Source organism: Elephas maximus, chromosome 22 (genome assembly GCF_024166365.1).
Source record: "Elephas maximus indicus isolate mEleMax1 chromosome 22, mEleMax1 primary haplotype, whole genome shotgun sequence".
In the NCBI taxonomy this organism is placed as follows: Eukaryota; Metazoa; Chordata; class Mammalia; order Proboscidea; family Elephantidae; genus Elephas; species Elephas maximus.
Genome location: NC_064840.1, coordinates 39592486 through 39619037, shown reverse-complemented (window position 1 = coordinate 39619037; position 26552 = coordinate 39592486). Strand labels below are relative to the sequence as shown.

Below are 26552 nucleotides of genomic sequence, written 5' to 3'. Positions count from 1 at the left end.
TACTGGGAATCATGGCCTAAACAAGTTGACACATATTTTTGGGGGACACAATTCAATCCATGACAGGCTGTAAAGAGCTCACAAACAGGCGTTCTTTACATCTAACCTAAATCCTTCCTGCTGCCAGGTAAGCACATTTTCTCTTATCCTGGGCTTTGCAAAAACAGAGAGGCTAAGGAGGAAAGACAAAGAATACTTCCCTACCTTAGACCTGGAGCATCTGGAAAAGCAAGGCCAGACCCTGTAATACCACTAGGCCCAGGAGTACCCTATTAGGCAGGCCACCTAGCTGCAGGGGACTTAGAAATTCCCCAAACAACCAGGTCAGGTCCCAAACAGCCAGGTCACGTCCCAAACAGCATCAGCCTCTTTGCAGCAGGAAAGTCCTAGTATCTAGGGTCACAAGCTGCACACATGGACCAGTGTTCAAACATGCTCCCTGGCTCACTCCTGGCCCATGGAGGCTGCCATGAAAGACGGTGCCAGCTTTGAGCTAATTCGTCTGGCTCCCAGAGGATCAAGTGTGGGTGTAGTTCAGTCATTCAGCCAACACCTTGCCTCATTATGACTTAATCTGTTCACTTGGAAAACTTTCAAAGTCACTTCCTAGATGGGACTCCCAGGGGGCAGGGAAAGATCCAGAAGACTGCTGAACTTTTCTCTCCCTCTCTGTTTCAGGGATGAAGGTGGTGCAAGCTAACTACCTGGCAGTACTCACTCCCCTCTGAGGCCCCATCAATCTTCATTTTTCTGAGAAACCCAAAAGGCTGTTTTCACCCTTTTTGGTCCCACAGGCTCTTTCCTGCTCCTATCAGTCAGATTCTTCACAAGAACTGTCTCATTTCTTCTCTGTATTACAACCAACAATCTTTCTACAACACCACCCAATATTCCTGTCCCTCTGAACACCATGCCCTTTCATGCCCTGTGACTTTCAGTCTAAAATGCCCTTCCTTTTCTCCTGTGCCTCAGTTCTGTTAGAAGTTTTCCTTGATTTGTCTAGGCTGGGTTGTGTGTGCACAGGGTGCAATAAGAACAGATAGGAGAAACAATGAAGTCATCATAACAGCATCAGCTAACACTTATTCAGAGCTTACCATGCCAGGCATTATTGTAAGAGCTTTGCACATATTAACACATTTAAGTCTCATAATAATCCTATGAGGTAAGTATTATCATTATCTTCATTTTAGAGATGAGGAAACTGAGGCACGGAGAGGTTCAGTAACTTGCCCAAGTCACAGAGGTAATAAATGATGAGGCTGAGAGTTGAACCACTGCAGTTTGGCTCCAGTCTGCCTTTAAGGAACATCCCATTTTGTGCAGTATAGTAGGCCGGGTAGGCTGTGTTTTCCTTCTTGGAAACCAGTGGGATCATCTCCCCCTTCCTCCTTGACCTATCCCCATGGCAACTAGGGTACAAGCATGTGACTTCTGCTGGCCAATCAGATGCTTAGGCTCAGGACTCAGAATTTGGAGGCCAAGAAGAAGAGATGGTTAGGATTCACTTGTGGCAATGCGGAGGGTGGCACCCAGCCTGGAGGCAGATGTGAAGTGCTAGGGTGGGAGCATCATCTTGGCCTGTTCCTGTTAAAAGACTATTCAGGGCCTCTTGCCTCTTTGCCTTCTGAGCTGCCCTGGTCCTTCCTGTGTTCTACCTTGGGTGTTTAACCTCCTGATAAATCTGTGATCACCTGCTACCCTTACAATAACATTGTTCTCTGTTGCTTGCAACCAAAAGTGACCTACTGAGGTCACCTAGTATCTGTTTCTGCAGTCCAAAGGAATCAAACTAACACTAATAGTATCCTCATTTTACAAGTGAAGAAATGAGGGTCCTATTTCCATAAAGCAAGAAGTCCTGGTGTCACAGTAGTTAAGTCTCGGCTGCTAACCAAAATGTTGTTGGTTCGAACGCCCCTAGCAGCTCTGCAGGAGAAAGACTTGGCAATCTTCTCTATAAATTTTATAACCAAGAAATCCCTATGGAGCAGTTCTACTCTGTTGCATGGGGTCACTATGAGTCAGAATCAACAGCACCCAACAACAATTCTCATGAAACTGAGGCCCAAGGTCACATAAACAGAACTGATGGAGCTGGGATCCTCGCCCAGGAAAAGGGATGAATTATTTAGCAAATACGGATGCCTACTGTTAATAAAGGAGCCTTAGTGCCACAGTGGTTAAGAACTCAGCTGCTAACCAAAAGGTCAGCAGTTTGAATCTACTCTACCAGCTGCTCTTTGGAAATCAATTGGAGCAGTTCTACTCTGTCTTATAGAGTCACTATGGTTGGAATCAACCCAACGGCAATGGGTTTGGTTTGGTTTTACTGTTAGTAAAAAGTCTGAGGGAATTTGCAGACTTGCTCCCCAGTACTGACACAGGCATAATGGCAATAATATCACCTTACAGTTCACAGAGGGTTTTCACATACACTTAAGACTCACATTGTTTCTATTTTACAAATGAGGAAGCTGAAGCCATAGAGGCAGGCTGGATCTCAGGAACACAAATGTGTAGTAGAAAAGAAAAGCTGGGACAAATCCTAATGTCCACTCTCCATCCACTTTATCACAGCTGCCTTCCCCACACCGCTCTCTCCTAAGCCTCAGCCTGAGCCTGCGGAGATGGACCCTGTCACTGTTTCTTTGTCTCCTTTTCTATTCAATGCCCCCTCCTTCAGGCCCTTCAATCCCTCGCTTGGACTCCCCCAGCCTCACAGCTCTCTCTGCCCTACTGCCAGTTATTTTTCTAAAATTCAACTCTGATTCTGCTCTGCCAACTTATAATTTTACTACTTAATATTTTAATACTATTAAGCCACTAATCTTCATCAAGCATTTAATATATGCCAGGTACTAGAAGCAAATATTATTTCATTTAATTTGTACAACATTTTGTGAAATACTATGCTATACTATTATCATCCCATTATAAAGAAACTAAGGTACAAAGAAGATAAGTAAGTAGCCCAAAGGCTTGTAGATAGCAAAGCAAGAATTCAAACCCAGGCATACAGCTATGGGTGGGATAGAGGAGCCAGAAGGCTGAGCTGAGGCCCACAGCAGGGGCTGAGGCTGGGGAAGGTGGGGAACCAGAATGGAGTGCAAGGCTTTGTATCCCTTTCCCCAGTCTATCCCAAGCACAACCAGTCAGGAGCATACTCTGGGAGTCAAGACACCCTCAGGAGACAGCCAGCTCAGGCCCGGCTCTGGGCTGTCCTGTGATGCTGGTCACATTACTCCTGAAAAATCACTTTATTTATGGAGCACTTTCACACCTCAAGGAAGGCTGGGCAGGCCGTCTTATCTCACTGCCCTGCTGGGCCAGCTGAGGTTAGGGAGCCTGAGTGGCTGGCTCAAGGCGACAGACCTCTTCAGTGACAGCACAGAGCCTCTAGCTCATATTCCTTAGGACTGTGCTTTCTTCTAGAACATACCTTCTGAACAGGGCTGGTTAAGACTTTTCTTTAAAAAAATCCATTGACTTGGAGTCGATTCTGACTCATAGCGACCCTATAGGACAGAGTAGAACCGCCATAGGGTCTGCAAGGAGTGCCTGGTGGATTCGAACTGCCGACCTTTTGATTAGCAGCTGTAACTCTTAACGACTATGCCACCAGGTTTTCCTATCCAAAGTAAGGGAGCCGAAATCTCACCACCCTGGCTTTTAAGGAACATTTTGGTTGTATTTCTTCTAAGACTGATTTGCTTGTTCTTCTGGCAGTCCATGATATATTCAGTATTCTCCACCAATACTACAATTCAAGCATGTAAATTCTTCTTCCATCTTTTTTTTCATTATCCAGCTTTCACTTGCGTATGAAGCAATTGAAAGGACATGGCTTGGGATCAGGCACACATTAGTCATCAAAGTGACATCTTTGCGTTTTAGAACTCTAAACAGGTCTTTTGCAGCAGATTTGCTGCAAAAGAGACATCGTTTGATTTCTTGACTGCTGCTTCCATGGCTAATTTTAGGAAATAGGTTGCCAGGTCTTTCTTCCTAATCTGTCTTCATCTGGAAGCTCTGCTGAAAACTGTCCATCATGGGTGACCCTGCTGGTATTTGAAATACCAGTAGCAAAGCTTCCAACATCATAGCAACATGCAAGCCACCAAAGTACAACAAACTGACAGACGAGTGACAGCTGTATAAAGTAGGGGTGGGTGTGTGGTGGGTGATGGTGTTAGGGTGGTACACAGGATAGTGCTACTTGAGGGCTTCTTCAAATGCCCTGTGATCTATGCCTCAGAGTAGTGCATTCCACAGGAGAGTACATGTTGCTCACCCAGGAGAACCCAGAACTTTCCACTTTTGGAAACAACCAATTGGCCACCTGGATTATTCCTATCTGCAGCAACCGGACATGTCTGGCAGCAAATCATTTTAAGAATTCATCCATTTATTTCAAAGAACTCTGAGGCTGTGTTCCTCATCCCCAAGCCTCAGCTCCAAAAAACCTGACTTCTCACTGATCTCACACACCCACTTAATTCATATTTAATCACCTTCACAAAGAGATCGGCTCTAACCATCCTATCAAGTCTAGCACTGTCTGCTTCATTTTTCTTCATAGCTCTTATCGTTCACTTTATATACACGCTTATTTGTATTATTTATTGTATCTCACTCACTAAATGTAAGCTCCACGAGGACAATGACTTTGTCTTCTTCTCTACTGTGGCCCTAAAACTGAGAACACCGCCTGGCTTAGTAAATTTGTTGAATGAATGAGTGAATAAATGAATGAAAACTTTCTGGGCAACCTGTTTTGTCCTTTGTACACATTATTGGCCTGTCTGGGAATCCCCTGCTTCTCACCAGTTAGCTAAGTTCCTGCTGCGTTTACAGCTCTCTTCTGGGCTCACCTCTTATCTGAATACTTCCTAGGACAGCTTCTGTCTTCAGGGCTACTTTTCCTCTGAATTCTCCTTGCACTTGTTTTCATCACACTCCCTGCACAGTTAGACTGTAGACTTTGTACTGTGGAAGTGTACCGTCTCCCTGACCAGACACCTAGCTTCTGGAAGATAAGGACATTGCTTTATCTCTTGTGTCCTGAGCATAAGCCAGCTGCCATAGAGTAAATTCCAACTCATAGAGTCCCTGAGTGATGTAAACAGTCAATACAACAGCTGACAAATGAAAGGCTGCAGATTCAAGTCCACCCAGAGGTACCTCAGAAGACAGGCCCAGCATTCTACTTCTGAAAAAATCAACCATTAAAAACTCTATGGAAGAAAGGGCCAAAATCAAGAATTATCCCTACAACTTGAACAAATAGAAAGAGAGCAACAAAAGAATCCATCAGGCACCAGAAGAAAACAAATAATAAAAATTAGAGCAGAACTAAATGAAATAGAAAACAGGAAAACAATTGAAAGAATTAACAAGACCGAAAACTGGTTCTTTGAAAAAAATCAACAAAATTGATAAACTTTGGCCAAAATGACAGAAGAAAAACAGGCGAGGAAGCAAATAACACGAATAAAAAACGAGATGGGCAATAGTACAACAGACCCAACTGAAATAAAAAGAATCATATCAGATTACTATGAAAAATTGTACTCTAACAAGTTTGAAAACCTAGAAGAAATGGGTGAATTCCTAGAAACACATTACCTGCCTAAACTAACACAAACAGAGGTAGAACAACTAAATAGACCCCAAAAAAAGAGATTGAAAAGGTAATCAAAAAATTCCAACCAAAAAAAAAGCCCTGGCCTGGACGGCTTCACTGCAGAGTTCTACCAAAGTTTCAGAGAAGAGTTAACACCACTACTACTAAAGGTATTTATTTCAGAGCATAGAAAAGGACGGAATACTACAAAATTCATTCTATGAAGCCACCATATCCCTGATACCAAAACCAGCTAAAGACACCACAAAAAAAGAAAATTACAGACTTATATCCCTCATGAACTTAGATGCAAAAATCCTCAACAAAATTCTAGCCAATAGAATTCAACAATATATTAAAAAAAAAATCACCATGACCAAGTGGGATTCATACCAGGTATGCAGGGATGGTTCAACATTAGAAAAACAATAAATGCAACCCATTATATAAATAAAACAAAAGACAAGAATCACATGATTTTATCAATTGATGCAGAAAAGGCATTTGACAAAGTTCAACACCCATTCATGATAAAAACTCTCAACACAATAGGAATAGAAGGAGAATTCCTCAACATAATAAAGGGCATTTACACAAAGCCAGCAGCCAACGTCATCCTAAATGGAGTGAGTCTGAAAGCATTCCCCTTGAGATAGGGAACCAGACAAGGAAGCCCTTTATCTCCGCTGTTATTCAACATTGTGCTGGAGTAGTTAGGCTAGATAAAGAAATAAGGGGCATCCAGAATGGCAAGGAAGAAGTAAAAGTATCTCTATTTGCAGATGACATGATCTGACACACAGAAAATCATAAGGAATCCTCAAGAAAACTACTGAAACTATAGAAGAGTTCAGCAGAGTATCAGGACACAAGGTAAACATACAAAACTCAGTTGGATTCCTCTACACCAACAAAAAGAACATCGAAGAGCAAACCACCAAATCAATGCCACTTACAGTAGCCACCAAGAAGATAAAATACTTAGGAATAAATCTTAGCAGAGATGTAAAAGACTTATACAAAGAAAACTAGAGTATACTTCTGCAAGAAACCAAAAGAGACATAAGTGGAAAAACATACCTTGCTCATGGATAGGAAGACTTAACATTGTAAAAAATGGCTATTCTACCAAAAGCGATCTATACATTTAATGCAATTCTGGTCCAAATCCCAATGACATTCTTTAATGAGATGGAGAAACAAATCACCAAATTCATATGGAAGAGAAAGAGTCCCTGGATAAATACGGCATTACTGAAAAAGAAGAACAAAGTGGGAGACCTTACTCTACCTGATTTTAGAACCTATTATACCACCACCGTAGTCAAAACAGCCTGGTACTGGTACAACAACAGATACATAGACCAAGGGAACAGAGTTGAGAATCCAGGCATAAATCCATCCACATATGAGCAGTTGGTATTTGACAAAGGCCCGAAAGAAGTTAAATGGGGGAAAAGATAGTCTTTTTAATGAATGGTACTGGCAAATCTTGATATCCACCTGCAAAAAAATAAAACAAGACCCCATACCTCACACAATGCACAAAATCGAGCTCAAAATGGAACAAAGACTTAAATATAATATCTAAAATGATAAAAATCAAGGAAGAAAAAATAGGGACAACGTTAGGAGCCCTAATACATGGCATAAACAGTTTACAAAACATTACTAACAATGCAGAAGAAAAGCTAGATAACTGGGTGCTCCTAAAAATCAAACACTTATGCTTATCCAAAGACTTCACCAAAAGAGTAAAAACATTACCTACAAACTGGGAAAAAGTTTTTAGCTATGACATTTTCGATCAGTGCCTGATCTCTAAAATCTACATGATACTGCAAAAACTCAACTACGAAAAGACAAATAACCCAGTTAAAAAATAGGCAAAAGACATGAATAGACACTTCACTAAATAAGACATTCAGGTAGCTAACAGATACATGAGGAAATGCTCACGGTCATTAGCCATTAGAGAAATGCAGATCAAAACTACAATGAGATTCCATCTCACGCCAAGAAGGCTGGCATTAATCCAAAAAACACAAAACAATAAATGTTGGAGAGGCTGTGGAGAGATTGGAACACTTATACACTGCTGGTGAGAATGTAAAATGTTACAACCACTTTGGAAATCGATTTGGTGCTTCCTTAAAAAGCTAGAAATAGGCGGAGCCAAGATGGCGGAACAGAAAGACACTTGGGGCAAGCCCTCTTTACAACAAAGACTTGAAAAAACAAGTGAAACGAGTATATTTGTGACAAGCTGGGAGCCCTGAGCATCAAAGGCAAGCTTAGACAACGAACTGAGGGACAGGAGGAGGAAGAGGCCGTTCAGAAGTAGAGAAGAGTTACTTAACCTGAATCACGGGGAGCCCTCAGGCACCAGTCCCAGAGCTGCTGTGGCGGTGGCGGCTGCAGGCTGGTACTAGCGCTAGGCCGCAGTTTCCACAGGGAGAAGCAGCCAGCCACACAGCCTACATATACCTCTGGAACCGGAGAAGAACGGCGGTCTCAGTAAAAGCTAAGTACTTGTGTATGTTTTAATGTGCCCCACCCACCCCCAAGCCGGCTTCAGCCGCTGAATCCCTGGGCTTGAGTTAAGCCCCGCTGAGCACCTAGAGACATTCTTCTGGCCTTGGGGAAGGAAAAAATTTGCAACTGGGGGGGGGGGGGGCGGGGAAAGATAATTTGCTAGCTCCATTAACTGGGGAGCTCAGGACAGAAGCGGCTCCTGTCCAGGCATAAACCATCTGTGGACCTCGAGCAACTTTCCCTTCTGCATGGACCTGTCTGGGCCTATTTCGGGAGAATAGGCCCTTGTTGGCAAACTCCAACCATTTCAGCTGTGTGGTGGAGAGGTGGGAGTTTGACATTTGACATTGCTTTGCCTGTTAAACAAGGTCCTCACCTACCCACATCAGGGACCTAAGGACTGGTAGCTCCACTCAGGTCACCTAGCCACCCGTGACAGGGGTCTAAAGATAACTGGTACCTCCCAGTCCTTACAACCAAATACTTTGGGTACCCATGGTCCCTCTGCAGAACCCACCCATCGGCACGCTGTAGGGAACAGGGACTTGTTTTCCTCAGAGACACTTGGGGGTCTGTTCTCAGCCCCCTGCCTTGTTCAGAGCGTGACCCCCACTGCAATCAGATACCGGTATATACGCCAATCACCCCTGACCCTCTGAGACTGTAGGACAGAGCCTGTACCACACACTTGATGATTAGCTACCTGGAAACCTGAGCTGAATTCATACAAAAAAAACTGAATAGATTCCAGACTGATATACCTGTAACAGCTCTAACCAGCTGGGGACAGGACATCAGAGCTCCAAAGGTGAAAATAATCAAGCTAGCTCACTCAAGCAACCCATAGGGGTATACCAAAACAAAACAAAGCAAGCAGCTATAACACAGTAAGCAAGCATAAACTAATACAGTAACTTATTGATGGCTCAGAGACAACAGTCAATATCAAGTCACATAAAGAAACAGACCATGATCACCTCAACAGGCTCTCAAAACAAAGAACCCAGGGATCTTCTAGATGAAAGTGCATTCCTGGAATTACCAGATGCAGAATACAAAAGTTTAATATACAGAGCCCTTCAAGACATCAGGAAGGAAATGAGGCAATACGCAGAACAAGCCAAGGAACACACAGATAAAGCAATTAAAGAAATTAGAAAGATTACTCGGGAACATAAAGAAAAGTTCAATAAGCTGGAAAAATCCATAGACAGGCAGCAATCAGAAATTCAGAAGATTAACAATAAAATTACAGAAGTAGACAGCTCAATAGAAAGTCAGAGGAGCAGAATTGAGCAAGTAGAAGCTAGAATTTCTGAACTCAAAGATAAATCACTTGGCACTAATATATTTGAAGAAAAATCAGACAAAAGAATTTTTAAAAAATGAAGAAACCTTAAGAATCATGTAGGACTCTATGAAGAGAAATAACCTATGAGTGATTGGAGTACCAGAACAGGGAGGGATAACAGAAACTGCAGAGAGAATTGTTGAAGATTGGTTGGCAGAAAACTTCCCTGATATCTTGAAAGATGAGAAGGTATCTATCCAAGATGCTCATCAAACTCCACATAAGGTAGATGTTAAAAGAAAGTCACCAAGACATATTATAATCAAACTTGCCAAAACCAAAGATAAAGAGAGAATTTTAAGAGCAGCTACGGATAAACGAAAAGTCACCTACAAAGGAGAGCCAATAAGAATAAGCTTGGACTACTCGCCAGAAACCATGCAGGCAAGAAGGCAATGGGATGACATATTTAAAAAATTGAAGGAGAAAAATTGCCTGCCAAGAATCATATATCCATCAAAACTCTCTTTTAAATATGAAGGTAAAATTAAGACATTTCCAGATAATCACAAGTTTAGGGAATTTGTAAAAATCAAACCAAAACTAAAAGTAATACTAAAGGGAGTTCTTTGGTTAGAAAATCAATAATATCAGGTACCATCCCAAGACTAGAACACTCGGCAGAGCAACCAGAAGTCAAGCCAGACAGGGAAATCCAAAAAAACAAAGCAAGATTATATATATATATATAAAAAAAAAACCCATAAAGCCCCAAACAGGGTAAAAGCAATGTTATTATATAACATTAATGTTATTATATAACATTAAAATAATAAAGACAGACTAAGAAATGTAATCATACACCTTCCATATGGAGAGGAAGATACGGCAATACAAAGAAATAAAAGTTAGTTTTAAATTTAGAAAAATAGGGTAAATAATAAGGTAACCACAAAGGACACAAACTATTCTACTCATCAAAATAAAATACAAGTGAAAAATACAGACTCAGCAGAAACAAAATCAACAACAACAAATAGGAGGAAAGGGCAATATATAAAGATAATCTACTCAGCACATAAAATTAAGTGGGAAAAAGAAACTGTCAACAACACACAAAAAAAGACATCAAAATGATAGCATTAAATTCATACCTATCCATAATTACCCTGAATGTAAATGGACTAAGTGCACCAATAAAGAGACAGAGATTGGCACAATGGATTAAAAAACAAGATCCGTCTATATGCTGCCTACAAGAGACACACCTTAGACTTAGAGACACAAACAAACTAAAACTCAAAGGATGGAAAAATATATATCAAGCAAACAACAATCAAAAAAGAGCAGGAGTGGCAATGTTAATTTCCGACAAAATAGACTTTAAACTTAAATCCATCAGAAAGGATAAGGAAGGACACTATATAATGATTAAAGGGACAATACACCAAGAAGATTTAACCATATTAAATATTTATGCACCCAATGACAGGGCTGCAAGATACATAAAACAAACTCTGTCAGCATTGGACAGTGAGATAGACAGCTCCACAATTATAGTAGGAGACTTCAACACACCACATTTGGTGAAGGACAGGACATCCAGAAAGAAGCTCAATAAAGACAGGTAAGATCTAAATGCCACAATCAACCAACTTGGCCTCATAGACATATACAGAATACTCCACCCAACACCAACCAAGTATGCTTTCTTTTCTAGTGCACATGGAACGTTCTCTAGAATAGACCACATACTAGGTCATAACACAAGCCTTAGCAGAACCCAAAACATTGAAATATTACAAAGCATCTTCTCTGACCATAAGGTCATAAAAGTGGAAATAAATAAGAGAAAAATCAGGGAAAAGAAATCAAACACTTGGAAACTGAACAATACCCTGCTCAAAAAAGACTGGATTATAGAAGATATAAAGGATGGCATAAAGAAATTCATAGAGTCCAATCAGAATGAAAACACTTCCTATCACAACCTTTGGAACACAGCAAAAGTGGTGCTCAGAAGCCAGTTTATATCCATAAATGCACACATCCAAAAAGAAGAAAGGGCCAGAATCAAAGAATTATCCCTATAACTTGAACAAATAGAAAGAGAGCAACAAAAGAAACCCTCAGGCACCAGAAGAAAACAAATAATAAAAATTAGAGCTGAACTAAATGAAATAGAAAACAGAAAAACAATTGAAAGAATTAACAAGACCAAAACCTGGTTTTTGGAAAAAATCAACAAAATTGACAAACCACTGGCCACACTAACAAAAGAAAACCATGAGAGGAAGCAAATAACCCAAATAAGAAATGAGAGGGGCAATATTACAACAGACCCAACTGAAATTAAAAGAATCATATCGGATTACTATGAAAAACCGTACTCAAATTTGAAAACCTAGAAGAAATGGATGATTTCCTATAAACACACTTCCTACCTAAACTAACACAAACAGAGGTGGGACAACTAAATAACAAAAGAAGAAGTTGAAAAGGTAATCAAAAAAATTCCCAACAAAAAAAAGCCCTGGTCCAGAGGGCTTCACTGCAGGGTTCTACCAAACTTTCAGAGAAGAGTTAACACCACTACTACTAAAGGTATTTCAGAGCATAGAAAAGGATGGAATACTACAAAACTCATTCTATAAGCCACCATATACCTGATACCAAAACCAGGTAAAGAAAGACACCACAAGAAAAGAAAATTATAGACCTATATCCCTCATGAAGGTAGATGCAAAAATCCTCAACAAAATTCTAGCCAACAGAATTCAACAACATATCAAAAAAATAACTCACCATGACCAAGTGGGATTCATACCAGGTATGCAGGGATGGTTCAACATTAGAAAAACAATTCATGTAATCCGCCACATAAATAAAACAAAAGACAAGAATCACATAATTTTATCAATTGATGCAAAAAAGGCATTTGACAAAGTTCAACATTCATTCACAATGAAAACTCTCAGCAAAATAGGAATATTCCTCAACATAATAAAGGGCATTTATACAAAGCCAACAGCCAACATCATCCTAAATGGAGAGAGCCTGAAAGCATTCCCATTGAGATCGGGAACCAGACAAGGATGCCCTTTATCACTGCTCTTACTCCACATTGTGTTGGAGGTCCTGGCCAGAGCAATTAGGCTAGAAAAAGAAATGGAGGGCAACCAGATTGGCAAGGAAGAAGTAAAAGTATCTCTATTTGCAGATGACATGATCTGATATACAGAAAATCCTAAGGAATCCTCCAGAAAACTACTGAAACTAATTGAAGAGTTCAACAGAGTATCAGGATAGAAGATAAACATACAAAAATCAGCTGGATTCCTCTACACCAACAAAAAGAACATCAAAGAGGAAATCGCCAAATCAATGCCATTTACAGTAGCCACGAAGAAGATAAAATACTTAGTAATAAATCTTACCAGAGATGTAAAAACTTATACAAAGAAAACTACAGTCCACTTCTGCAAGAAACCAAAAGAGACTTACATAAGTGGAAAAACATACCTTGCTCATGGATAGGAAGACTTAACATTGTAAAAAATGGCTATTCTACCAAAAGCGATCTATACATTTAATGCAATTCTGGTCCAAATCCCAATGACATTCTTTAATGAGATGGAGAAATGAATCACCAACTTCATATGGAAGAGAAAGAGTCCCTGGATAAATACGGCATTACTGAAAAAGAAGAACAGTGTGGGAGGCCTTACTTTACCTGATTTTAGAACCTATTATACCGCCACAGTAGTCAGAACAGCCTGGTACTGGTACAACAACAGATACATGGACCAATGGAACAGAATTGAGAACCCAGACATAAATCGATCCACATATGAGCAGCTGATATTTGACAAAGGCCGCAAAACAGTTAAATGGGGAAAAGACAGTCTTTTTAACAAGTGGTACTGGCATAACTGGATATCCATCTGCAAAAAAATGAAACAAGACCCATACCTCACTCCATGCACAAAAACTAACTCATAATGGATCAAAGAACTAAATATAAAATCTAAAACGATAAAGATCATGGAAGAAAAAATAGGGACAATGTTAGGAGCCCTAATACATGGCATAAACGGTATATAAAACATTATAAAGAATGCAGAAGAAAAACTAGATAACTGGGAGCTCCTAAAAGTTAAACACCTATGCTCATCCAAAGACTTCAGCAAAAGAGTAAAAAGACTACCTACAGACTGGGAAAAAGTTTTTAGCTATGACATTTCTGATCAGCACCTGATCTCTAAAAATCTACATGGTACTGCAAAAGCTCAACTACGAAAAGACAAATTACCCAATTAAAAAATGGGCAATAGATATGAATAGACATTTCACTAAAGAAGACATTCAGGTAGCTAACATATATATGAGGAAATGTTCACAATCATTAACCATTAGAGAAATGCAGATCAAAACTACAATGAGATTTCACCTCACTCCAATAAGGCTGGCATTAATCCAAAAAAACACAAAATAATAAATGTTGGAGAGGCTGTGGAGAGATTTGAACACTTCTACATTGCTAGTGAGAATGTCAAATGGTACAACCACTTTGGAAATCGAATTGACGCTTCCTTAAAAAGCTAGAAATAGGACTACCATACGATCCAGCAATCCCACTCCTTGGAATATAAGAGAGCCTTTACGCGAACAGATATATGCACACCCATGTTTATTGAAGCATTGTTTACAATAGCAAAAAGATGGAAGCAACCAAGGTGCCCATCAACGGATGAATGGATAAATAAATTACAGTATATGCACACAATGGAGTACTACGCAGTGATAAATCTATGAAACATTTCATAAAATGGAGGAATCTGGAAGGCATTATGATGAGTGACATTAGTCAGTTGGGAAAGAACAAATATTCTATAAGACCACTAGTATAAGAGCTGGAGAAATAGTTTAAAAAGAGAAGAAAATGTTATTTGATGGTTAGGAGGGGGGGAGGGAGGGTGTGTAGGAGAGGGGTATTCACTAATTAGATAGTAGATAAGAACTACTTCAGGTGAAGGGAAAGACAATACACAATACAGGCGAGGTCAGCACAAGTGGACTAAACCAAAAGGAAAGAAGTTTCCTGAATAAACTGAATGCTTTGGAGGCCAGTGTAGCAGGGGTGAGTGTTTGGAGACCATGGTTTCAGGGGACATCTAAGTCAGTTGGCATAATAAAATCTATTAAGAAAACATTCTGCATCCAACTTTGGAGAGTGGTGTCTGGGGTCTTAAACCCTAGCAAATGGCCATCTATGATACAACAATTTGTCTCAACCCACCCGGACCAAAGGAGAACAAAGAACACCAGAGATACAAGGGAACACAATAGAGAACCCCTGAGGGAGCAGGAGAGCAGTGGGATGCAGACCCCATATTTTTGTAAAAAGACCAGACTTAATGGTCTGGCTGAGACTAGAAGGATCCCGGTGGTCATGGCCACCAGACCTTCTGTTGGCCCAGGACAAGAACCATTCCCAAACCTAACTCTTCAGACAGGGATTGGACTGGACAATGGGATGGAGAGGGATGCTGGTGAGGAGTGAGCTCCTTGGAACAGGTGGACACTTGAGACTATGTTGGCACCTCCTGTCTGGAGGGGAGATGAGAGGGTAGAGGGGGTTAGAAGCTGGCAGAATGGGCACAAAAAGAGAGAGTGGAGGGGGAGAGCAGGCTGTCTCATTGAGGGGGAGCAATTTTCTTTAGCAAGGTGTGCATGGGTTTTTGTGTGAGATGCTGACTTGATTTGTAAACTTTCACTTAAAAAAGCACAATAATAATAAAAAAAAAAAAACCTATGGAGCATAGTTCCACTCTGACACACATGGGGTTGCCATATCCTGAGCACCCTGTTAATCTGTTGGTGTTGAGTCAATTCTGACTCATAGCAACCCCACAGGGCAGAGTAGAATTGCCTCATAGGGCTTTCAAGGCTGTAATCTCTACCGAAGCAGGCTGCCACATCTTTTTCCCCAAGGAGTGGCTGGTGGGTTCAAACTGCTAACCTTTCAGTTAACAGCCAAGCGCTTAATCACTGTGCCATCAGGGCTCCTTATCCAGAACACAGGACTTTGCAAATAGCAGATATACAATAAATGCTGATAAAGGCAATGCTGTTAAACTGGGGAACAAATTGTAACCAGAGTTTGTTCATATCTCCAGATGATTTCCTACTGAGTAGACCTCCTATAGATTTATGGGTAAGGCTTTCAAGTTCAACAGTTTTCTAGAGGGCTGAATCATTTTTCCTGAGATGGGAGTTGTTTAGGAGTCTGGTCTCAACTTTATGTTTTACCCTTTCCCTATATTTCATGATTAAACTTGATTAAGTCTTTGAGCCAAGTTCAAACACCACCTCATTCCACAGTCTTTTTGATCTTTCTGAATGGAAGTGCTTGCTTTCTTCCCTAACCTTCCCCTCTCCATCCCAACCACCACCCTTTCTTTTAAAAGCACTTTTCTGCATCAGTCTTAGGGTACAGACCATTTGTCTCCTTGGATCATAATTCCTTAGTTTTACTTCTGAAGTATCTGTTAGGTGGACATAGGTCTTTGCCCAGTATCCCTCCCTTGGGGAACCACCCTTCTATCATTTCAGTTGGTTCTGAAGCAACTGCCAGTCACAGCACCCTGTACATTGCCCCCACCCCCAGGAATGTCCACATGACCCAGACTTTAACAATCATTTTAGCCCTTGCTCTGGCAATAGGGAGGCTATTTTTGTCCAATGGATGTGCACATGATGAAGTAATGTCAAGTAGAATATCTTCAGGGGACTTTAATATAGATACTAGGAAAAACAGTGGGTCTTTTCAGCTGGGATGCCTCAGCTAGGAGGATGTAAGCCTGCAGTTTCCAGGGCCATCTTCCCCAGCCACAGGAAGGAAGCCTATTTGCATTAAGAGAGAATAAGACTCAGGGAAAGAGAACTAAAGGTCAGATAACAAGAGAGGGAGAGAGAGAAGAGTGAGAGCAAGAGCCAGCGAGTGAGCAAGAGACAGACATGACAATATATTTTGAGTCCTTGACCCAGCAGTGCCCAAACACCTAAACTTTCCAATTGTGTGTGCCAGGAAATTCTCCCCTTTGCTTAAACTAGCTTAAGCTGGGCTTCTGTCTCTTTCAATCAAAAGAGGTCTGAGTAACATACCTATACTAGACTATGAGATCCTAGAGGGCAGAATCTGTCTCTAATGCTCCCTTCATAGCTACTTGCTTGGTAGAACCAGTCCAACTGGTATAAAAAATAAATAAATGATCAATTTTCTCTCTATTTGAATATACGGCTAAATGAAAATGTTTATAATCGAGAGGAAAAGGAATAGAGAATAATTACCAAGTGCCTACTATGTTCCAGGCACTGTCTAATCCAGGCAAATGTCTAATTCAATTCTTGAAATAATCCTGGTATATAACTATTATTACCTTACTTTAATAGGTGAGGGAATCACTGCTCCAAGCAGGTTTGTGAAGGAAAGTCTTCCCTACTCCGCCACTTTACCCACCTTCTCAAACAACTTCCCATATAGAAAAGCAACAAGAACATAAGCTTCATGTTTCAATGTTTGAAGCCCAGAGTTCTTAAGAATGGCAAATAATGACATTTAAATATTCTCATGGCAATACTGTAAAATTGACCTGGAAAGGCTAGGAGGATGAAACTCATACACTAAAACTGAGGTGTCCTCTAACTGATCCTGGTGTATGACACTACCTGCAGTGTGAGGGTCTCTCTCTTGGGTTAGAGTCCTCCTCCATGGGCAGGGGTGTACAGGCAGTGTTCAATAGCAAGGAGACCTGAGCCCAGGAAAAGCTTTGCCATTCACAACTGTCCAACCCTGAGGAAGTCACACAACTTCTTGGAACTTGAGCAAAGTACCTGGCATGGGACAGGAACTTATCTCATTTGTCTTTGTCCTCTGAGTTATTGACTTTCTGGCAGGAGGGAGGAGGAAGTTGGCTTCCAGGCCTGACCCTGGGGCAACTGTAAGCCTCCACCCAAGGGTGCCAGCAAAGGGGAGCCAGTAGATGGGTGGGAGGCCCTGTAACAGGGCTCCAAAAAGAAGGCAAGGGGCCCTGGTGGGCTGTGTTCCTCACTCCTGTGACCCTTCTTGCTTTAGCAGCTCAAGCTGTCTCCTACGTTGAGTTCCAGCATTACTGCTGGGAGATGGAAATGAGAGCCATTTTGGACAGACCCAGCCTGAGGTGGGAGAGAAAAGAGTCCCTGGCCTTGGTGTCAGCAAACCTGAGTGACTGTGGCAGCTCACTTCCCCTCTCAGAGCTTCTGTTTCTTCCTCTATAAAATGAGTGGTTTTGGTGACATGGCAGCTAAAGTTCCTTCCCAGCCTAAGATTATCATTCTCAGACCAGGAGCAGCAAGTGGAATCATGACCATGTATTGTAATTGCACCCTTGAGGGTGGAGGAACCTGCTTACCCGTGTTCCAGGGATGTCTCCCAGGTGATGCTGGGTTTGGAGCGTCCTGTGCTAATGGTAGCACCTCAATTCATAATTCACTGCTCCCATTTTCACACCTGGAACAATAAGAGTAATCACAAATATTTTAAACCATGCTGCAGTTTAGAAAATTATTTCCCACACACTATGGCCTGGGCTGGAAAGGCTTTCCCAAGAGTTATACCACAGAGAAAACTGCAAACCAGGGAAATCCAAGACCTGCCCAGGTTTGCACTGCTCAGCCAGTGGAGCTGGATATGAAGTTGCTGAACCCAAGTCTTTGGACTCCTAACTGAGTCCTGCTTCTATTGTCTAGAAAATGGAGAAAACTTGCTTCATCTCTCTGGGACATTCTGAAGAAAGAATCTGTAAAAATGCTTAAGACCTTCGCAGATTCAAAGTGCTGCGTAATTGATAAGTTCTTGGTCCCAGAGGCTTAGAGCAGACACATGGTCCTGGCATTATTGTGGAGCATTCCTGCAGTAAGGCTGTGAGTATGGAAGCCTTTCCTTTTACTGTACCCAGTGAAAGAAGTTGCAAAGAAAATTGTCCAGAAAGAGTCGTGTTTCCCTTTTGTTGGGGGGAGGGGCCCTGGCTCATGGGAGCTATAGGCCTAATTTATAGCTTTCCAAAGGGAGGCGGGGAGCTGCTAGACACCCAGAGTCGCTGGCCATAGCCCCTTTCAAGGCTGCTGGGTCCTAGGAAGGGGCTGCTCTCACAACCAGGGAGAAAGATACCCTGAGAGTCTGAGTCTGGTGGAGGCATGGCACTGGACAGCCTTCCTGAGGACCTGTTGGTTAGTGAAGGCAGAAACTAGACAAGGGAAATGTAGGGAAGTCTGAAGTGGGAATCCTCAGAAAAAACACTTGACCAAGGCAGGGCTGTGCACAAGAGGCTAAGGCAGCCTGTTGCCCTGTCCTCCACATGTGACCATAGACAGGGCTTTTCTGGCCAAAGGCCACGGAGGGGATTAGGGAGCAGAAAGCAGGCACAGAGGGGTCTTTACAACAGTTTGCAGAGGTCAAGTCAGGACATAGCTGGAGTGAGGACTATAAGCGCAGGAAACATTTTACAGCTCACTGAAACTACAGGGCAACGCCGCACAGCTGAGGACACTGCAGGGGCGGGGGAGGGCGCATCCTCCCCCAGGGTGGGCTTCAGCCCACCAAGGTGTCTCCAAACTGGCATCAGTCTCAGCCCTGAAATAGAGGCTGATTTAGGACTATTCAAAACCACAGGATAATTGGCTCTGACTTCAAAGAAGCAGCATCGACAAACTCTAGCTCAAGTGGGCATTTGTTCTGGCGATTTGCTTTCTATTTTGCCCTGCATTGCTAGTTCCAAAGCCGGATGGTTTCATAGGGACATCCTTGAATGGTTCATGGTGTGCCACGTGCTCACTTTGCACTTCAATATCACACTTGTACTGGGTGTCCTGACCTCTCAGGGGTGCTGGAAGGACCCTTAGAGTTTCCAGGTATTTGGGCAGTGCCAGTCCTAAGGATGAGGTGGGATTCCAATGTGGCCTCACCCTGCTAGGAATGCCCAGTGAGGCCTCTCTCTGATGTAGGGAGGGAGCTTGGACTGCAGCTAATCCTGAGGGTGCAACATGGTGCCCACGCTGGGGCCATCTATGCAGACAGAGCAGAAAAGGGGCATGGGACCCTGCTCCCTCCATTGGGTCAGCCCAGGCTGAGCGTAGCGGTGTTGCACAAGTTGCCTTAGGCCACATCTCATGGAGAGAAGAAATCAGGATCAGGAGGCAGGGAGCCAGAGACAAAGTGGGGTTAGGGAATCAGTGCAGAGTCAAGTGTCAGAATGACTTGGTTCATACCCCAACCTTGCCACTTACTAGTTCTGAAACCTTGGGTAATTTATTTAACCTAAGACACAGGTTCCTCATTCATGAAATGGGTATCATAATTGAAACTACCTCACAGCCTTGGAAGAATTAAATAAGATAGAATATATGTGAATTATTAGTTATGTTTTGAATATGACTGTCACCTTTTGCTCATGACTGTGCTTATCTGGCACTCTCCTATCAAAAGGAGGGCTGAGGTCCAAAGGGCTACTAAAATATTAAAGCCATGCAATATGTGTAGAGCATCACTGTACTGTCTGCTCAGTACTTTGAAGAAATTGTCTGTTTACTCATTTACAACCCTGACCAGAATCTGCGTTCCTTGAAGACAAGGCTGTCTTATGGCTCATTGGTAGTATGTCAATTATTTATCTTTAAATCCTTCACATAGACAGTGAGATATTTCATGTGGTTTAATTAGGTGAGCCATAAACCATGGGCATTCACATAAGGGCTCACCACTCCCTGGTCGACAGCCCCGTATAAGAAAGTCCACAGTTCGGAAGAGGATTTATCTTTATCTCTGATCCACACTAGACATTCGATAGGTAGCAGAGTAAATGTTAGAAATGCATTCTCATTAGTGAAAACAGAGGTATTCAAGATGTGTGGGTTGGCCAAACAAATTCTGGGCAGTCTTCAGTGAAGTGTGGCCAGAGTACTAGGAAGGCAGGTTGCTGGGATGGCACTGAGCCTGCAGAACAGGTTTATGAACCCTTTTGGACCTGCTTTGCAAATAAATATTTGTTTAAAAAATGTCTACACGTGTGGCACAGTTTGGTCTGAGACTTGCTATCTCAGTTATCTCGTGCTGCTATAATAGAAATACCACAAGAAATACAAAGAGAAATTTATTCTCTCAAAGTAGTAGGCTGCAAGTCCAAATTCAGGGGGTCGGCTCCAGGGGAAGGCTTTCTCTCTGTCAGCTCTGGAAGAAGGTCCTTGTCATCAATCTTGCCTTGGTCTGGGCGCATCTCAGCCCAGGAACCTCAGGTCCAAAGGACACGCTCTGCTCCCTGTGCTACTTTCTTGGTGGTATGAGGTCCCCATGTTTCTTTGCTCACTTCTGTCCTTTGTATCTCAAAAGAGATCAGCTATCTAATCTTGTAGATCTCATGAATATAACTGCCGCTAATCCATCTTATACATCATAGTGATAGAATTTACTACACACAGGGAAATTACATCAGATGATAAAATGGTAGACAGTCATATAATACTGGGAATCATGACCTAGCCAAGTTGACAGATATTTCAGGGGGACACAATTCAATCCGTGACACTTACTTTCATTCGAACCTGATGGTGAAGTTTGCTTTCACCTTCCTCAAAGTTTTCAGTGGCTGCCATCAAACAAACAGAACAACAGCACAACAAAGCCCAAAAGTGATGCCTGGTTAGGTCAGTTCACAACTTTCACTATCTCTCTGGTGGTTAAGAATTCGACCGCTAACCAAAAGGTCAGCAGTTCAAAACCACGAGCTGCTCCTTGGAAATCCTATGGTGCTGTTCTACCCTGTCCTATATGGTCGCTGTGAGTAGGAATAGACTGGATGGCAATGGGTCTGTTTGTTTTTTCTACAGTACATAGTACTTGTAAATGCTCACAGGACTAGAGACTAGAAAGATTATTTCACTTTGAATTTGGTTGCAGACAGGTCTCTAAGCAGGGGGATTAGTCAATAAGCAATGTAAGCATGGGCTTACTTGTGCTTACTAACTAATTAGTTGTGAGCAATTTCACATGGTTTTCACCATGCCACATCATAGTAAAACCCGTGTGAAATTGCTCACTACAGATTAGTAAGTAAGCACAAGTGAACCCATGCTTACCTTGCTTACTGAGTCATCTGCCCCTGTCAGGGATTACAAATGTGAAAAGAGGCTTTGATTCTGTAGGAAGGTGCTGTGGGGTTGGAAGACAGACAGATGTCAGCCATACCTAGAAGCAGAATCTTTCATGTGGTGAGAAATGTGAAATTGTTCACTACAGATTAGTAAGTAAACACAAGCCCATGCTTAGCTTGCTTACTGGATAATCTACCTCTGTCTCTAAGTGGCCATCTCACAGTGCACCATCCTCATATAGAAACTTCTGTGTACTCATTACCCCAGAGACAGCCTCCCAGCAGACCTTCCAGGGCTGAAGCTCCCAGTCTCTCACTCTGCTGACTGCCTGGAATGAGGAAGTACTGCTCAGCGTTCAGTAAACCCTGAAATTGTGCCTGTGGCTTAGATCGTTGTCTGGAGCCATTGCATACTTTCCCTTTGACCTGGAAAGCTAGCTCTCATCTGGGGACTTCCCCTGTAGGATCCTAGGGGACAAGCCCTATGAGGACGCCTTTGGAGATCTATTACCAGCTCCCACATTTGGGTCAAAATACCTCAAGAGGAAATTCCGGCCACACAGGAGAGATGGCGTTGAAGAAATGGGCGGTCTGTCTAGGCCCCAGGAAGAAGCTGAACCTCACCTCCTCCTGGGTCTCTGCAAAAAGGCTGCTGGGGAGGAGGACTACAGTGAATGGTGCCCTAGGGACTTACTAGGAGCTCCTCAGTAAAGGGATATTTAACAGTGAAGAAGTATGGCTGTAATGCCTCCAGGAGAGATGACAAACTGGTGGGGAGCTACCATGTGCCAGGGCCCAGGTAGGCTCCATGAGGAGGAGCCCTGGTATGAGAGGACCCTAATGCTAGAGAGCACACTACTCCTCAACCACTGGAAAAGGAGCCCTTCCTGGATGGGCCATGCCCACAGGGAGACAAGGATACTGTTCTCTCCAGGCCCTTTCACAAGCAGGTTTTAATGGATAAACATTATGGAAACACCCACCTAGGGTGTTCAGGAGGAAAGGGGATGGGGTTGGGGTTGGAACACCGCAAACTTGTGACTTCTCCTTTTGCTTATCCTCTTTTTCCTTTTCTTTCTTTCGGTTCCAACACCTCTCAAGAGAGAAGTGGTGGGGGTCAGGGTGGGGAGGCACTGGGCTTTATTTGCTGAACTGGGTCAACTGCCTTAACCAGTAAGAAGCTGAGATTTGCAGCCTTCCAAACTCATCCTGGCAACTTGACTCCCTATGGCAGCCCAAACTCAACAGGCCAATTGCAAAGTTAGCAAGCCTTATCTATCACCCTCCTTCTCAACCCCTTTTCCATCTCCAGGCTCATCTTTCCTGCTCCCTATATGCCCAACACCCTCTATTTAGCCTGTCCTCACCCCTCATGATCCATAGAGTTTTCAGTCACTAATTTTTGGAAATAGATTGCCAGGCCTTTCTTCCTAGTCTGTCTTGGTCTGGAAGCTCTGCTGAGACCTGTCAGCCATAGGGACACCCTTATGAGGGCAGGACGAGGTCAGGTTTTGTTTTGTTGTATGTAATGTCACTATGAGTCGGAATCAACTCGATGCAACCAGTTTTTTTAAGGTCACCATGATTTGGAGCCAACTCAATGGCAATAATCTTTCAGAGTTCCATTGGCAAAATGGGAATAATGATATCTCCTTCTAAGGGCGATTGTGAGAATAAAATGGCAAATGGATGGAAAAGGGTGTCAAACGCTGCATGATCAGTAAATGCACTCAGAAAAGAATAGCTGACATCTTTATCTGCTTTAAGTACAGCTTGAGACTGCTTTGCCAAGCCCCTTAAAAAACACTGGTATGTTGGCATCTCCCGTCTGGAGGGGAAACGGGAGGGTAGAGGGGGTTAGAAACTGGCAAAACGGTCATGAAAGGAGAGACTGGAAGGAGGGAGTGGGCTGACTCATTAGGGGGAGAGCAAGTGGGAGTATGGAGTAAGGTGTATATAAGTTTATCTGTGAGAGACTGACTTGATTTGTAAACTTTCACTTAAAGCACAATAAAAATTATTAAAAAAAAACAAAACTAAACACTGGGAGAAGCTCCAATCTTGCTGTCTGCCTCTTCCAAGGCAGAGCATGGTCAAGGCAGGGACACCATATCCAGCTTTGATTTTCCAGGACTTTGCCCAGCAAAGATATGGGAAGGGAAGCTACTTTGTAGCCACATCTCCCTTAAGTACTCTGGGAATAGCCCTGTTGATGAGGTCCTGGTCTGGTCTTCTAGGATTCGCTCAGAATGACAATGAGTTTATGGAAACTTAAGTGGGAGAACTTACCTGTGGGCATAAAACAGTGGCCATGACCCAGAAGCCTAGAGTCAACTTGCCTTCCAGGCCATAGGGGAGTGGGGTGGGGGGCGGGGGGCACACAGCAGACCTGTGTGTAAGCACCACAGGGAATAAAAACCAAATACAAGCCATAAGGCACTTTTTTTAAAGCAATAAATTTGGTCTGATTTTCTTGAAAGAAATGCCTGCCTCTAGAGGTGTGGTCTGTGGCCCTTTGCCAAGGAAGGGACATTTTCCTGTCTTATCCTGGTGATCTGTGGATGTCCAAGCCTCACAGCTGCCCTGCTCATTCCATAGGGCCTTTGATCACTCTTTAGAGGTCCTTGGGCCCAAGTACATTGAGTCATTTTTTCCTGAGTTTTTGATTGTATCCTTGGAGCAGGAGTTTCCATTTCACTGAACCTGACTAGACAGAGGACATGAGTGGGCTTGGAGATCACCAGCCAGAGACTCTGATGTAGAGCTCCTGCCTCTCAGACCTTGGACTCAAAATCTTGCCTCAGAATCTTAGCCCTGGAAGAGACCAGGGAGATGGAGCCCCACCCCCACTGCTCCACTCCTCCATGAAGACACTGAATGCACACAAAACGTCCCTGGACTAGGTTAGGCAGGAGCTCTACTCTCCTGCAGGTGAGTGAGTGTCCACTCAAAGGCACTTTGGGATCTGAGGCTGTGTCTGAAAGCTCTGTGCGCTCCCCCAGCCCTGGACATGGCTGCTCCTCCTCACTCCCTGCCCTGGAGACCTGAAGCACCCCAATCCCCTTCCCCTACTGCTTTTGCCACAGCCACAACACCCCCTACCCTGCAGTGGCTGTCCAGCCCCTGGGAAAGTCTCCACCCCTCTGCCGTGAACCTACCTCCCCAGGGCGCTCAGGAGGGCCCTTCTAGGGGTGTCATCAAGGTGTCCTGCTTCCTCTTCCCAAGACAGGCGGAGTAGCAGCTCCTCAGCCTCTGGCCCCAGCCCCAGAGGCTGAGCTGGCTTCTCCCTCCCTTTCTCTCATGCTCCTGTGAATTCTCAGCACTATTACTTTTTTTTAAGGGTTTTGTGTGTGTGTGTGTGTATGTATTGCGTCAGGTCTGTTGCCTGGCAACGGCAGAGCTATTCCAGAGCTAGTCTTTTCAATTCTGGTTTCCTCTGGCCTCTCATTCATGCTTCACTCGCTCCTGCCTCTCACAGAGAAACTGTGGACCTACAGTCTGAAGGGTCCCAAGAGACCTCAGCAGCAGGGTCCTAAAACCCTTCTAGTTCCACATTCCCAGCAAGGACTTGAGCCAAAGCAGCAACCAGACGTAGACACTGAGTTGCCACACGGTAAACGAAATCAAACCCAAATATTCATTTTTTAAATTACACCATAAACCAAGGCAGTTTTTCCCCAAGCATGGCAATGTGGCTTTGCCACTGTCAGCAGTTTGCCTACATGGAGGGAGGCAGGAGAATCCCCCTTGAAGGCATCCACACACTCTACACTCTACCCACAAACATAGCTTAAGCCCATTAACACCACCAGTGCAATCAACAACTACCATTCACTGAATGCCTAACATGTGCCAAGCCCACAATGACATAGCAGGGTAGATGTGAGCAACTCCATCTGACATATGAGGAAACTGAGGCTCAGAGAGATTAAGGAGAAAACAGTGGCAGAGCTGGGAATTAGTCCAGATCTGCCTGGCCCCCTAGCATGTGTTCCCCTCACTAAACCAAAGGTAGTCTATAATACTATGCACCATGTTAACCACTGGAGGTACAAATATCCTCAAATATGATCCCTGCTGCACCACAGCCTGCACTTCCAGGCACCTAGGACACATACACGACAGCAGTCAGGACCTCTACCCTATCCTCACAGCTTTCCTCCCTGTTCTAGCAGTCTACCTACAGGCCTAGTCTTTAGCACCAATCCTGATTGGAAACAGGAAGCTCCAGTCCAGTCCGGGGGACCTGGCATCCTTTTGGCAGAGGGGCCACAGGCCACAGTGCAGATCTCTGGGCTTTGGCCTCATTCTCCAAGGCAGCCTGAGACACTGCAAAGCACATCCACTCCAAATCTCCTTCTCTAAACTCTCAGAGGTGGAAGGGTCTTTCAAAGTTATCTAACCTACCATTCTCACAATAGCACTGGAGGTGCAGGGCAGGCATCATCAACTCCATTTACAGATGTACAAACAGAGAAGCGAAGGAGCAAAGCGACCTGCCTAAGCTTACACAGCTGGTGAGTGGTCTGCTGCCTTCATTTGCTGGGCTGATTTTCTGTGTGGACTCATACCCTGCAGGTGCCCGAGACCCTTGTGCTGCCTCCTGGTGGCCATTGTCCTTCACTGCAACTCCTTATATGGGGTTTTTCTGACCTCTTTTCCTTCACTTGCTTTAAAGTTCTCTAAGGGACTTTGTCTAAGGAGACATCTTGTTATTGTGAGAAACTTCTTTATGCTAGTGGCTTAATGGCTTTATGCTAATGGTTAATGCTTCTAAGCTAGGAGTTGTCTTTTAACAGAGGTCTTTTGAAGAGCCATAGCATTCACCCAAAGCCATGATGAATTCTGTTGATTCTAGCTCCTAAATACCTATCCAGCCCTCGACTTCTTCCTATCCCCTGCACCACTCCCCTGA

The 26552-nt window shown here is 43.3% G+C and overlaps 1 protein-coding gene across 1 annotated transcript in view; it reads right to left on the bottom strand.

The window, feature by feature from the left end:
* FAM167A (family with sequence similarity 167 member A) overlaps nt 1-24938 on the bottom strand; it is a 67864-nt gene extending 42926 nt beyond the window's left edge. Inside the window, exons 1-2 of the mRNA XM_049866438.1 lie at nt 24796-24938; nt 17906-18003 (exon numbers count right to left, since the gene is read on the bottom strand). The gene's annotated coding sequence lies outside the window, so the exon portion shown is untranslated. The remainder of the gene's footprint in view (nt 1-17905; nt 18004-24795) is intronic.
* Between the last annotated feature and the right edge of the window lie 1614 nt (nt 24939-26552).